Raw genomic sequence first — 14211 nt, forward strand, 5'->3', positions numbered from 1 at the left:
TAACATCACAGATGTTCTTTTGGATTCTATCAAGAGGATAATAGATTGCAGTTCCTTAGCATTTAAGGGTATTGATTATACATTACCTATCTTGAAAATGATTGCACCTACCTGTAAGATGGATCACATTAATGATTCTTTAGGTAAATTGGACACATTGTCCAAATTTATTTTTGAAAATGTTCTAACTCCAGATACAATTAAGGAGAGAGTTGACAAAGAGAAAAATACATTCTTTGAGAACACTATAAAGAATTGTATCAATCACTTGGACACACTTTTACCAGTACTTAATTCTACAATTTTGGAGTATAAGGAGGTATATAGAGAATCATGTAAACCTCACTATTTGACAGAGGATATAGATGAGGAAATCAAGAAGACACAGAAAGAGATCGATTATATTGCAGATAATTTGATAGGTTCTTCAGGACTTATCTTAGTTTTTTAGCAGGAAATGACAGTTTTGAAAGAGAAGTTAGAGAAACTTGAGAAAGAGAAAGCAAGGATAAGGTCAAAATCCTGGGAACTCAAAAGTAAACTTTGTCCAAAATTGGACAGTCTCATTACTCAATGGGTTGAATTATCAAAGGCAACAGTTCAAGGAGAATGATCACCAGAGCAACAAATGCACTATCTAACCGGCATGATCTAGCAGATTGAGACCATTCTCTCCAACATCAACAAATTCATGCAGAGCCTAAATCTCATTTCGACAGACATTTTTCAGATTGTAATCAACCGGTTACAGGCGATGAGGTAGCATTTTTGTATTCTTTGATTCTTTTTGACATCCTTTTTCATTGATGTCAAAGGGGGAGTAGTAGTATAGAGAAAAATAAGGAGTAGTATGGAGAAAATAAATGCACAGAGGAGATCACTTGCTCAGGGGGAGCACACTTCTTTTTGGATTTCATTTTTGTATAGCAGTTTTGGATTTTTCTCATGAGTGTTGCCATCAATGCCAAAGGGGGAGATTGTTGGTATTCTACACTCTAATGAGAATAGTTGATGTTGTCATTGATGGCAACCAACTGGCAACCAACTGGGAACAGGTTTCTACACATGCACCAACATCACAGATATCATACATCGATAGGCACTGACACCAATAGGCACTTTTATCGACATCCAGATTACACCGGAAATGAAGTATACCGGCACTCAGGCTGACATGGGATAAAGTTTTGATTATATGAATTGTTTTGTAAATGTAATTAAGTATTTGTAAGTTGACTTGGTATATTGTATATACTTATATATGTATGAGATCTCATAGGTCACTTTGAAGGAGGTAGTAATGAAAGAATGTAATGAATAGGAAATTATTGTATTAGGTGATATAGTGGACAATGAAGGTTTTGGTTAAGGTATCTAACTGAGCTTAAACTGAGCCTGAACCATGCATTTGAGATGCTATTTTGAGCAGTACATTGTATTGGATTTAATTATCCATATTGTAGTTAGTGAGACTCTTTTGAGTAGTGTGCTCCAAGCAGTTGGCCTTCCTGCATGTGCATGCCCTTATTGTAAGTAATATTTATTCATTGGCCAATGAATAAATATTGTGGGTCACAAATCCCATTGAGGTTTTTCCCACACCAGGTTTCCTCGTTAAAATATCTTGTGTTATGGTGTGTTTCTATGTTGTGTCTTCTATTTGTGTTTACTGCATTAATTATTGTTTATCGGTACACTGTTTTGGATTTCAAAGTTATAAATAAGTTTAAATATTCAATTAACCGGTTAGACACTGATTCACCCCCCCTCTCAGTGCCTTTGGGATTGTCATTGAATCTAACATTAAATATTGTGAAAAGAAATAAGCAAATGCCTTTCCATTTAAATGTTAAATGCTTATGTTGAAATAAAGTATCATGAAAATAGAAAATGAAATTAATAAAGGTTTTTTTTCCTTTTTACCTTTTTATTAGTTTTAGATTTTATTTATTTGAAAATAATTGCTTATGGAAAAGGTAAATCTGATTTCCTTTACTATTTAAAATAGTTTATTCTGATTGGTGGAGAAAAATTTTAACCTAGAAAGTTTAGGTTGAAAATAGATTTTTCCCATATATTCCTGGGAGTTCATGGGAAGAAGGGAGGCAGATTTTTGAATGCAAAATTTGTAAAACCATTTGGAAGAAGGAGTTTGGATTTGGAATTGTTTGAAAGGTTGAATCTCTTCCACAAATTTTCTTCCTGGATTGCTTTGCAGGTTGGATAGTTTTCTTCTTGTTTTGCAATTAAAATTTGAATGTTGAGTTTTCTTTATGTGTGTTTGTTCAAAGTTGTGAAAATCTTATTGAAGATTCTTGTTGGATGTTTGATTGGAAAAAAAGAGTAGTTATTATTTAATTTTATTGAATTCAAATCAAATGTGTGCATGTTGAAGGAAATGGTTCAATTTTCTATTTGTTGTGTGTTGTATGTTCTTGCAAATTCTAAGTTCTTGGTTTACTTCCTCTATTTTGTATAGAAAAAAATAGATTTAGTTTTCTGGGTGATTCTTAGTTTCTATTTGCCCAAGAATTGGGTTTATGTTGGCAAAGATTGTTAAATTGCCTCTTGCATGATGCAAGGATTCTTCCTGTGTGAGAAGAGATGAATAAATTAATCAAATCTCTCCTATCTCTCTTAAATTCTTCTGATTTTGCCTAAGATCTTTATGTATTTAGAGATTTTGTGTTTAACTAGTTTTTTAAAATCTCCTTATTAAAAATATCATGCCAAAAATTTGGAAATGATGTGTATTGGGTCTTTTTACTAGTAAATGGATACTGGGAATGATTTAATTTTTAATTAAATTTTAAAAAAAAATTAAATAAATAAAATAATGTTTTAATCTCAGTCTACGTGACAGGGTAGTCACACCACGTGGGATGGTAGTGTCTGCTACCCTGGGTAGCAACACTATCAGTCGGTAGTGGTTGCTATGCGAAGTAGCAACACTACTGGTCAATAGGGCTACTACCGATCGGTAGCAGCACTACTGACAGGTAGTGTCTACGGCCTTCCGATAGTAGCACTACCCACAGGTAGGGCTTTACTCACCGCCGTGTATCATTCCTCCGCGGGGTATGTAAAACGTGTTGCTATGTTTTTATATTAACATGATTTGAATTTATATGTTAGTTTTAATTTTAGTTTCTAGAATTTTCTTGTAAATAATTATTTATATATATATAGATTTATTTTATTTTCTTGTAATTCAAGGCTTGGTTATATAATCAGATTGATAATTTTAGATTTAATTTTAGAAATAGATAATATGTTTTATATAATTCATATTTTATTTATTAAATAGTTAATATGGATTTTATTATTGTGTTGGAATATTGTTTTGGAAATATATAGAATCAAATGACGTTTTGAATAGTATATTGAATGTAAGGTGTATTTATTTAATTTTTAAATCAATGAAATTGCAAGTGTTTATGATGATTTTCTCAAAGATTGTTTGTGTTGGGACTTAGTGAATTTAGCTTTTCTTTCAAGGGGTTTAAATGGTTGTTATCCCTAGTTCTTTTTAATTGTCTTGTTGTGGCGTATTTTGTATCTCTTGACCAAGTAATGTAGTATGACCTCATTGTCTTAACCATGTAGTGCTTATTCCTTATGGTTAACCAGGGGCTAGTATGTCTTGTTTTTGGCCACTTGTATTTGGATAGTGGTGTTATGGCTATCTGTTTCACCGTAGGGTCCTTGTAGAGTGACCATGTTCATTTAGTGTCCTATGAGAGAGTGGCTTTCAAGTAGGGGCCGCACCTGAAGTGGTTGGCAGGATAACCTCTCGAAAGTCAGTTAATAAGTGATAACCTAATAATTGATTAGGGGGTGGGTAGTTTTAATATTAATTAAGATATTGTACCCCACACATGGTTGAGTGCTCGTATAGGCTCAAGATGTAGTGGGAAGTCTTGGAATGGCAAACCGACCACCTTATCTTCTCAAAGGGTTGGTAGGGTCCGCATGAGGCTTAGATGGAGCTGGAGGTTTGGGAAAGGTTACCAGGACAACCCAGAATGGGGGCCGGGACCTATAGAGGCCTACTTAGGGTAACCATCTTAAGCTATGCAATGACACTCTCTCTTTAGGGTCACTAGTGTATTGTGATGTCGAGTTACCTGGAATATTATGTAGTCATAATGTACTATCATGGAGTCATTTATTCTATCATCCATGTCTTACTTATGCTTTCTTGAGGGTCCTTTTCTATCTCCTAGCATGGTGGGGTGATTCCATCTTGGGATTACATGGTCGGGTGGTAGTGCCACTTTCAATCAGATGTTCTTGTTCGTACCTTCATGCGAGGATTGGCTTCACAGGTGTTCCTGTGGTTCATGACTCATGCTCTACCTCATGTTGGAGATTATTTTTCTTTGGAGACCTATGTGGTCAATTGTATCAATGATTTATGTAACCTTGTATTTGATAAAGTTGTTAACTTGAATGTATTATTGGAAGCCATGTATTTTATGGTCAATATAATCCTAAGATTTGGATGTTATTTATCAAATTTCTATATGATTTGTGTAAATGCTTAAAATTAGAGAAAATTATATTGTTAATCTTTCAATCTTTAAATGTTGTAATCTGTTATTGTATATGGTTTATTTTGTTCATTGAGTAATGATGGATAATTGGATTAATCATAATTATGGAATTTAACTTTTAGTTTAATTCTTCATTTGCAACCCTTTAGGAATTCTGGTGTTAGTCTTCCACTTGTGTTATTATTGCGCAATGTAGTAATTAATGCACTTAATGTGATTTATACTTTTAAATTTTTATTATTTCACCCTTAGTTGCCTAGATGTGTGGTTATTCCTTTGGGCTTCCTGGTGGGGCGTTACATAATCAGTTTGATTGCAGACTTTAAGAGTTTTCATGTTGTTGATTTGATTTTATGGATGGGCCATGCGTTCATGCTTTGATTTTAAATTTTAATTTGATTTTGTCAATTTTGTCGATTTTTAGTTTTTGGATATTTTGACTTTTGGAGTTTTTTTGGATTAGAAGAAAGATGTATTTGGTTGCCCTAATGTATAGAAAGATAAGGATATTATGAATGGATGATTGAACTGTTGAGGTGAAAATGGATAGGAGAGAGATATAGGTAGCTTATGAGGAGACACGTCAAGAGATTTTTGAAATCATAATTTTGTCCTTAGTCTTAATCAAGATCGAGGATGGAAAAGGGGATATGGATAGAGATAGGATATGTATAGAAGAAACAAGATCATAGATAGTGATAGATGATGGAAGAAATGAATAGATAGGATAAGGGATATGGATAAAGTGAAGCAAGATTGTAGATAGCACTAGATGATAGAAGCAATGAATAGATACGATAGATGGTATGGATAAAGGGGTATGGATAAGGTGAAGAAAGATCATAGATGGCACTGGATGATAGAAGAAATGAATAGATAGGATAAGGGATATGAATTAGAGGATATGGATGGGGTGTAGCAAGATTGTAGATAGCACTTGATGATAGAAGAAACGAATAGATAGGATAAGGGATATGAGTTAGAGGACATGGATGAGGTGTAGCAAGGTTGTAGATAGCACTGGATGATGGAAGCAATGAATAGATAGGATAAGGGATATGGATTAGAGGATATGGATGAGGTGTAGCAAGATTGTAGATAACACTGGATGATGGAAGCAATAAATAGATAGGATAGGGATATGGATAAAGTAAAGAAAGATCATATATAGTGATGAATTTAGATAGGGTAAAAGATATTGGAGGAAGGATAATGGGAAATATGGTAGGAAGAATAAACTGGATGAAACTTTTCTCCCAAGCATAGAGGTTTCTATTTGCGAAAAGGTATGTAAGATTGTCACAACATCTAGCACCACCCAAATAAGTGTTCTTGAACTTTTGAAAGATAAAGACCCAACCCACACTTAGAATCTCTGAAAAATTCAACTGAAGATATCTAGAAACTAGGAAGTAGACTCAAAAGGGAAGAAGAATCCCAAACTGGATCAAGGTACTTAGTCTTTGATTACCCATGTGTGTGCAAGTGGGTTCATTTTGGCTCATATGATCACTATAATATTTAGAATCCAACGTGGATAGCTACATGAGTTACCTTGACTTCAAAAGCATCCTAGATAGAGCCTCACTACAAGCGAGCGTCCATAGCCCTGATGAGGTTATCGTTGTAATCTCACAAATATTGCTCCATTGCTAGCCATGCATTCATAGCCATAATTTTATGCGGGAAATGAGCGTGACATAAATGTAAAAGTCAGTTTCAAAGGGTCCACACATCAATGGGACTCTTGGAGCATGTTATAGGAACTATATTTAATACCTCAACTTCCCAAGGGGGTGTCCCATTGTTCTCTATCGCATAGGATCCCTAAAGTCAATTCTTTTGCTCTTAGATCACTAAGCAAAGTGACTTAGGAATGACAACCCCAAGAATGAGTGATGTTTGATTATAAGCATGAATGCATTCCTAAATTGTATATGATATTGAAACTATGATGTTTAAACTAGCATAAATATGATGCTATGATAAACATTAGTTATCCTATCCTAACAAGATATACTAGTTTAACATGGATATGCTATGATATTGAAAATACTTCTAAATGCTTAGTATAATTTAACAAAGAGAGGCTAGCTGCTTAGTAAAATGACTAAAGTTTTATGCATAAAATTGGATCTATTTGAAGAAGGAATGGGATCTATTTATAGAGAAAATAGGGTAATTGATAGTCAAGATCGAATAATCTTAACAAGGGCTAGGATTGAAAGTTAATCAATCCATGTTTACAATTCTCACCAATGAAATGGTGACAATTTTCAACAAGAGGTTTCTTGAGAGGATATGTAAGAGGCATTTAATTCCTGAGAAGACATGAAGGTTACCTTAGGAGGTAAGGGTTAAGGTTAGGTTAGGGTTATCCACTGTACAAAGATTTTATCCAAAGGATAAACTCTTGTGCAAGGGTTGAAGAGATAACCAAGGTTAAAGCCATGAATGCTTGATGAGACCCTTTGGTTAGATGGAGGTTGAGTTAGAGAGAAAGTCTCTAATCATGCAATAAGGTTGAGTTAACCATTAATGGTTAGGAAGACTTTGAGGGTTAACTTAATGAGGACATAAAGCCTTTAATGATTTTCAAAGACTTTGGAGGCTTTGAGAAGTGACTTCTCTTTGCTTAGGATTGTGAAAATATTTAGGAGATGGATTAGGCTAAATTGGAAGTGATTAGAAGAATCTCGAAGGGGGTTAAAGAGGCAAGTGGGAGATGTAGGAAAATGCAAGTGGATGAAGGAAAAAGATTTTAATTAAAATAAAATTAATTTATTTCAATCAAATAGATGCAACTTGCATAAATACCAACGAGATATTTAAATATATAAATTAGATTTATTTATTTGCAAAGATCAATTTAATTAAATATAAATTTAATTAAAAAGGGGGAAAGAGGAATTGATTAAATAAAGCGATTTATTTAATTAAAGGCTAGAAAAGGCTTAGGTGAACTTAATTAAATAAATTGAGCAATTCATTTAATCAAATAGATGAATATGAAGAAATTAATTAAATAGAATTTAATTAATAGGAGGAAATTGGTTAAAACAAATATTAAATATTTATTTAGGAAAGTGGTCTAATTTATACGTCTACAACTATCATAACTAAGGTAGTTGTAAACAAGGTGTTGAAGTCGATAGTTCCTGCATTATTGGAGATGAACATGCTCAAGAATTTGAATGGATCTCTAAAGGCCACTTCCATGGAAAGATTCACACTGGCAAAATATTGTTTTTCATCATATTAGTCTTCTTCTTCTAATTGTAAGGATGTGAATATTTCATTGTAATCTATAACAATATGCTATGGGTGTGGTAGGTATTATGTTGTGGTTTCTTTTCTCTTTAATTGGTTTCAAGCTCTCTTTTGGCTCAACCTTATGTTCTCTATGTAACTATTTGTTATCTTTATTATTCTATAATATCAGTATATGAAGTTCTCCTATTTGCCAAAAAAATATATATATATATCCCACATAATATTTATTTGAGTTTATCTACCAAATTTTAAGCCCTAATTGTAAATTTTAAATTGATTACTTATCCCTAATTTGTAAAACTCATTTATGAGATATCTTTCTTTCAAGGAAATTTTAAATATTACTCACCATCATGAAAAAGATTCATTGATTGCTCTCAATAAAAATGTCAATGGTTCAAATATTCCTATTCCCATTAAATGGAAATTAAGAATTATAGTGCACTGAAATATTTTCTAGAATGCTTTCTACAACATTAAAATTGTTTGTATATTAATAATATCAAATATTATATTTATTCTTCTTTTTCATTTCAAAATATTTATAAGAATTCAAATAATGTTATTTAAGTATTTTTAGGAGAATAAGATTCTATTATGATAGATTTTTAATATTTACTCTAAAATCATGTAGGTTGTATACAATTTATATTTGTAAAATTAAGCATATTTCTTGTTGTTATTTGTGGGGAGCATAAACTTGTTGATGAATTTTGCATTTTGTTATTTTATTTTGTGAATTATGAACTTTGTGAGATTCCATGGCCACCACCTTTTGGCTTCACTTATATTATATCTTTGTGCTTTTGTTAAATTTAATTTTAAAAGGTTTATTAATAACTTCTTTTGAGGTTACATGAATCACTTTTGTGTATCTTCAATTTACGCGTTATCTTATTTTTACCAAAGGATACTCTAATTGTATGCAATGCTCAATTTTTTTTATTATTACTACAAAATATGAATTCAACTTGTTTTTAAGTAACAACAATCAATTCTAAGTCAATGTCATAATTGAATCAAAGTAGTGGAAAGATATGGGTTTTTTCTTATAACTTGTGTAATCCAGTATGACTTAATTTAAATTCACTATTTTAATAATATAAAAGTTTGATTATGATCTAATTTTTTTTATTGTAAATAATTAATGTTCATGAATGATTTTTTAAAGAGTGTATGTTTTTTATTTAAGATTAATATTTAAGTCATTTTTATACTAATTAGATGTTATACAGTTTTTAAATTAGGTCAATATGAAGTTTTTAGTTTGGATTATCATTGAAAAGATTATTTTGAATTTTTGTGATAATTTATCTAAGTTTTAATTTTTTTTTCTTTTTAATAATTAAGAGAAACCTTTTATTATATAAAAATGACAAGACAATCAACACACATTGATAGAGAAAAAATAAATTATGCTTTACATGTATCAATTATATCTATGCTTAGTGGATGGGATCCTATTGATGACACTATCCCTGCTATTGTTTGGTATCAAACTTTTGATGATAAAGATCCACCTAGTGTTGGAATTGCATGAACTACAAGTAATTGTTTGTTTTAATTTATGACTTGGTCACATTAGACTTTATGGTAGTCCCCTATTTTTTCACGTAGAGTACTAATCAATCATCATGCTATATAGTACCCCATTTTACCATTGAAGCTTCTAAAGAAAACAAAAATATTATATTGAGACCTTGAAATCCACATCTTAATTTTTATTTTGTTACTTATTATATGTTGTAATGTATTTTTTCTATAAAATGCGACCTCATTGTGAGAATATTAAAATGTTTTAATTTTGTGTTGAATTACTAGGTCCTACTTCATATATTCATACTAGGGAGGATCATTCAACCTAGTATATTAAAGTTTTTGTTTGGGAACTAATCAACTATAAATTTTGCACTCTAATTATCTCCTTCATAGTGGGAGAGATTTACACATTAAATTTTGGCTTGCCTAAATTTCTCAATAGATGGTCTTGGACATTATGTGCCCCCTCTTTATCTTATGGAGAACCTTTGCATCTACCTTGAAAATATTACATAGAAAAATAATTTGGGATCTCATTAAGAAAATAATCACAATAGAGTCTCCAAAAAGGTTTTATAGTATTTTATCATTTTTATACGGGGAATGGTAAAAAACCACCCACTACCCATCTTGAAAAAGTTCCTTTTTCCTTTGTGTTGGCACCAATGAATAGGAAATTTGTTGCAACTTCTATGAAATGGTGATTTGATTCTCATATCAATAAATAATGTACATGATAAACCAAATTTCATTTTTTTACCTTTTTAATACAATATATAGTATAATTTTTATACTTTCTCCCTATTATTAGACCATATATTTATTTGACCACTAATAGAATTTATATCAAAAAATAATAGATAAACCAATGATGAATGGAAGGTTTCCCAATGTGAATTAGTTGCATTAAATTTTTTCAAAATATCAATCAATATTTGGAATTCATTTTTGTTTATTTCAATTAACCAAATAATTAATCTTGTGTGTGATAAGGAAGTCTAGGGATAGATGAAAGAGTTTCAAAAGGGCTAGGCTCTAATTTCTTTTAAAAGGAATTATGTCCACATAGTTTAGAGAATATGTGTTTAGGGGCGTTGAGGGATTTTCAATTTTTAAAATTCAAAAATCATGAATCAAAACAAATATAAGAAATTTTTATTATATTTTAAAATACAAAAAAGCTAAGAATATTACCTTCTCAACCTTGTTCATATCACATCATGGCAACATTGTCTTTTCTTTCCTACTATTGAAGATGTCACAAATGTGCTCATACTTTATGTCACTTGCATTAGGGCTTTGTAGATATGTGGTTGAGCTTAAATTAGATTGACCCATTTTTTCTCCCTTTAACTAAGAAATAACATGAGTGTGTTAAAATACAAAGTCACATCTTGATTTCCACAAACTATTAAAATACAAAGTCACATCTTGATTTCCACAAACTATAAGGTGGATGTGACCATCTTTTAGTTCCCCATCTTTGTGCACATGTCCAATGAAACAATTATAATTTTTTCTTAATTAGATATGTTATTTGGTTGTTGACCTATATTGTCTAGGTGATATTTCAATTAGTTTTATTTTTTTTTTCAATATGATTTTGATAGTTCTTTATTTCATGTTTTATGTTCATTTTCATTCTTTTATTTGAAGGTAGTAGGAAAGAGTACAATAGATGAATAGTCATCTTGTAGTCATTACATCTTCACTCTTTAAGTTGATAATTTTTAATATAACTATATTTAATATTCTAATTTATACAAAATTATTTAAACAATCTACAATTTATAATACAAATACAATAATAATTATTTATGAGTTATCCCTTATATTCTTAATTAGAGATTGTTGAAATTTATATATGGTCTTGAAGAACTTAAATAGCCTAAAGAAGCATTTGGAACCAATGTTTGCAAATATAGATGGGAAATATAAATATAGTCTAATGTTTGCTTACACATGTATTCACAAATAGAGACCGCTAGGGTTACGCATATATCCTCTAACACAGTCCGTTCTTCATGCAAGAGAGGCGAGTGAGAAAAGGAATCCGCAAAAATAGCGTGGTAGTGCATGGAGAAATGGCTATGGTACTGTGCATACATAGTCCTGCTGATTCGCATGCCATTCACATATATGTGATGAATTACTTGAAGTGTGCCCAACTTAAACGAAAGTCTGGTACATCCTGCATGGAATGTCTCTACCTGCACACACCTTTGACGTTGTTCATGAATGGAACTTGAATCTCTACTATTTATCTATCCTGAGATGCCATTTGAGTGGGGGCGTAACCGGGGGCTACGAAAATAGAAGAGGCAACCAACTTGTTTTCTTTGTATGAATACATAGTTGGTGTTGGGCTTTGTTGATAGTGAATATTGTGAGTCAGGGAGGAGATAATGGTCATTTGAGGTGCAGACAACCGTGCGTCTTTATTACCCTGCGCAATCATTTCTATTTTTATATTCATACTCTTTCAAACTATAATGCTTAGGCTTTGCCCTTTATAAAAGCATCGTGATTATTGCGAGTGTGTGGCCACTAAAGGTAATGAGGTATTGGAGGTTTTGGAAAAAGCAAAAGATCAGGTAATGTAATGCGATTTTAATTAGTTATTTTTAGAAATTATAATTTCTTTTAATAAGGAACAGGTCGACAATTGTAAATTTCTTCAACATTTGTTTATCTGACTCAAATGCAGAACCCAGCGCACAAAGGCTTGATATAGGGGAGATTGTGGTCTAATCGTTCTTTTATAAGAAAAAAGACTGAGTTCCATGACAACAGTAATGACAAGATTCTCAAAAGAAGAAAAACTGTTAGAATTTATATAACTCTAACAATAATTTTGAAAAATATAAATACCATCAAATTTTCCAATATATTGATTGTTATCTAGGATAGCACGTGCAAAAGGTTCCATTATTTGTTCATTGAGGAGTTTTTTGTAAACCCAATATACATCGACTTTGGTCATCCTTGTGACCATTCTTTGTCTATCGCTATTCAAAGATTTTTTAGGCCCAAGAACAAGGAAATCAGGGTGGCTTTGAGCGAACCCCGTATTTTTTACCAATAACTATTCTTGATAAGGTGGCTTATTTGGAGATTGTTAGGCTATTGGCATATTTTGATTTTATGCATTTGAGATCTCATGTCAAGCAATCTCTATTATCAAACACATTTTGTTTTAGAGTTTCATAGTTTGTATTTCAAAAGGGTATTGTGAATTAAAAAATTGAGTACTATTGTCTGGCATTTGGCATAGTTAGGCAAGGGTTTAATCCCAGGTATTTCATCAATAATGCTAAATTGGCATAGAAGATTAGTGGTTATCATCATGTGTGTTTTATTTTGTGGATGATTATTTTATTCAAGAATATGGATGAACAACATGTCATGTGAGGAATTGACTTGTATAATAAAATCATGATAATTGAGAGTTGTAAAATAAGGTAATGTCCTTCATACCAAGGTGATTTTGCTAAAGAAGAAGACCAATTGGAAAGAATAGAAATGATGTTACAACATGAGGCTGAATTGACTAGAGGAATTCCCCCTCATGTTTTTAGAAGAGAGAGAATTTCATGATGATGATATTAAAGTAATGGAAGTGTAATGTTGGAAAAAAGGTGAAAGAATGAAATCTAGAGGAAATATTTTCTTCCCTCTGAGGAGAGATGAAAGTTTCACTTCAGATTTCCCTTCAAACACTTTTCACGCATTACACTAGAAGAGGGGGGAAATATACTAGATTCAACCTCTAGTGAAAGACATTGAATTCTGAGTGATGCTGAGTTGATCCCCTCTCCTCAGATTGAGATTTGAATCGATTGAATTGTGTGCTTATGACCAAGTGAAAAAGCGACAAAGATCTGATTATAACTTGAGATGGAAGAATAGAATGAAGTTGTGCACTTGGATCTGGCAATAATATGTCGAGACGAAGCCGTCCTGTGAATTTGAGGAAAAGTTGCTTGGATTGTGGCGGGAGTGTACATGGTCCTCCGAAAAATCCATGAAACAAAAAGGGGTTTTTTGCCTCTGCAAATGGAGTCCAAATTTGAAAGTACAACTGCACACCTACAACCTACACATAGAAAAGAGAAGAAAAGGGGGTTGGGATTGGGGGTTTGCCTTCAAGTCAAACCCAAGTTTTGGAATTAGCCAAATGATGAGAGAAAGTGCTTGCAAGTAAGTGTAAATGAAAGACTGAAATGTAAGTCACCTCAAGGGAGGTTTTGATAGAAATGTTGATAGAATTGCTTGTATGAAGTTGAATGTTGGAATGAATCTCCTCTTCAAAGATTGAATCCTTGACTTGAATGCAACACCTAGCATTGAAAGGAGACTTGAGAATGCTTGAATGCTCTTGAATGCTTGAATGTGTGATCTCATATATTTGTTTTAAGCCAAAATGGAAGGGGAAGTGCAACTTATATACTCATAAATTAGGGTTAATTAACTGATTTTCCGTCGCAAGCCAACACTAGGGGAGTTTTCCCACTCAATGCACAACCTCCAAAGCACAATTTGAAGGGTCCTGCCCCAAAATAGGGCAGGGATAGGGCTGCCATGCCCCTGTCTTGCCCTTTTTTCTAGGATAGGATGTTGTTTGGGCAATGCAAAGGGAAAGCAAGATGCAGTTCTCAGGTGTTGAGCATGTCTCCGGTCTCCGATTAGGCTTAGTGATTCGAATCACATGCATGAGGACCCTAATGTGGTTGACAATTGCAAGGGTCGTAATTTCATGACACTACAGGAAGATAAAAATATTCTTCCCATTTTCCATATGTCTCCATATTAATGCAGACCCTTATCAAGTCTTTGAGCCCCT

At 32.4% G+C, this 14211-nt stretch overlaps 1 long non-coding RNA gene across 1 annotated transcript; it reads left to right on the forward strand.

Annotated features, from left to right (window-relative positions):
• Nucleotides 1–11607: 11607 nt before the first annotated feature.
• LOC131079350 (uncharacterized) lies at nucleotides 11608–12632 on the forward strand. The gene is made up of 2 exons (XR_009113969.2): nucleotides 11608–11962; nucleotides 12076–12632. It is a non-coding gene; the product is annotated as an uncharacterized LOC131079350 (long non-coding RNA).
• Nucleotides 12633–14211: the final 1579 nt, after the last annotated feature.

This window comes from Cryptomeria japonica, chromosome 11 (genome assembly GCF_030272615.1).
Source record: "Cryptomeria japonica chromosome 11, Sugi_1.0, whole genome shotgun sequence".
Classification (NCBI taxonomy): domain Eukaryota; kingdom Viridiplantae; phylum Streptophyta; class Pinopsida; order Cupressales; family Cupressaceae; genus Cryptomeria; species Cryptomeria japonica.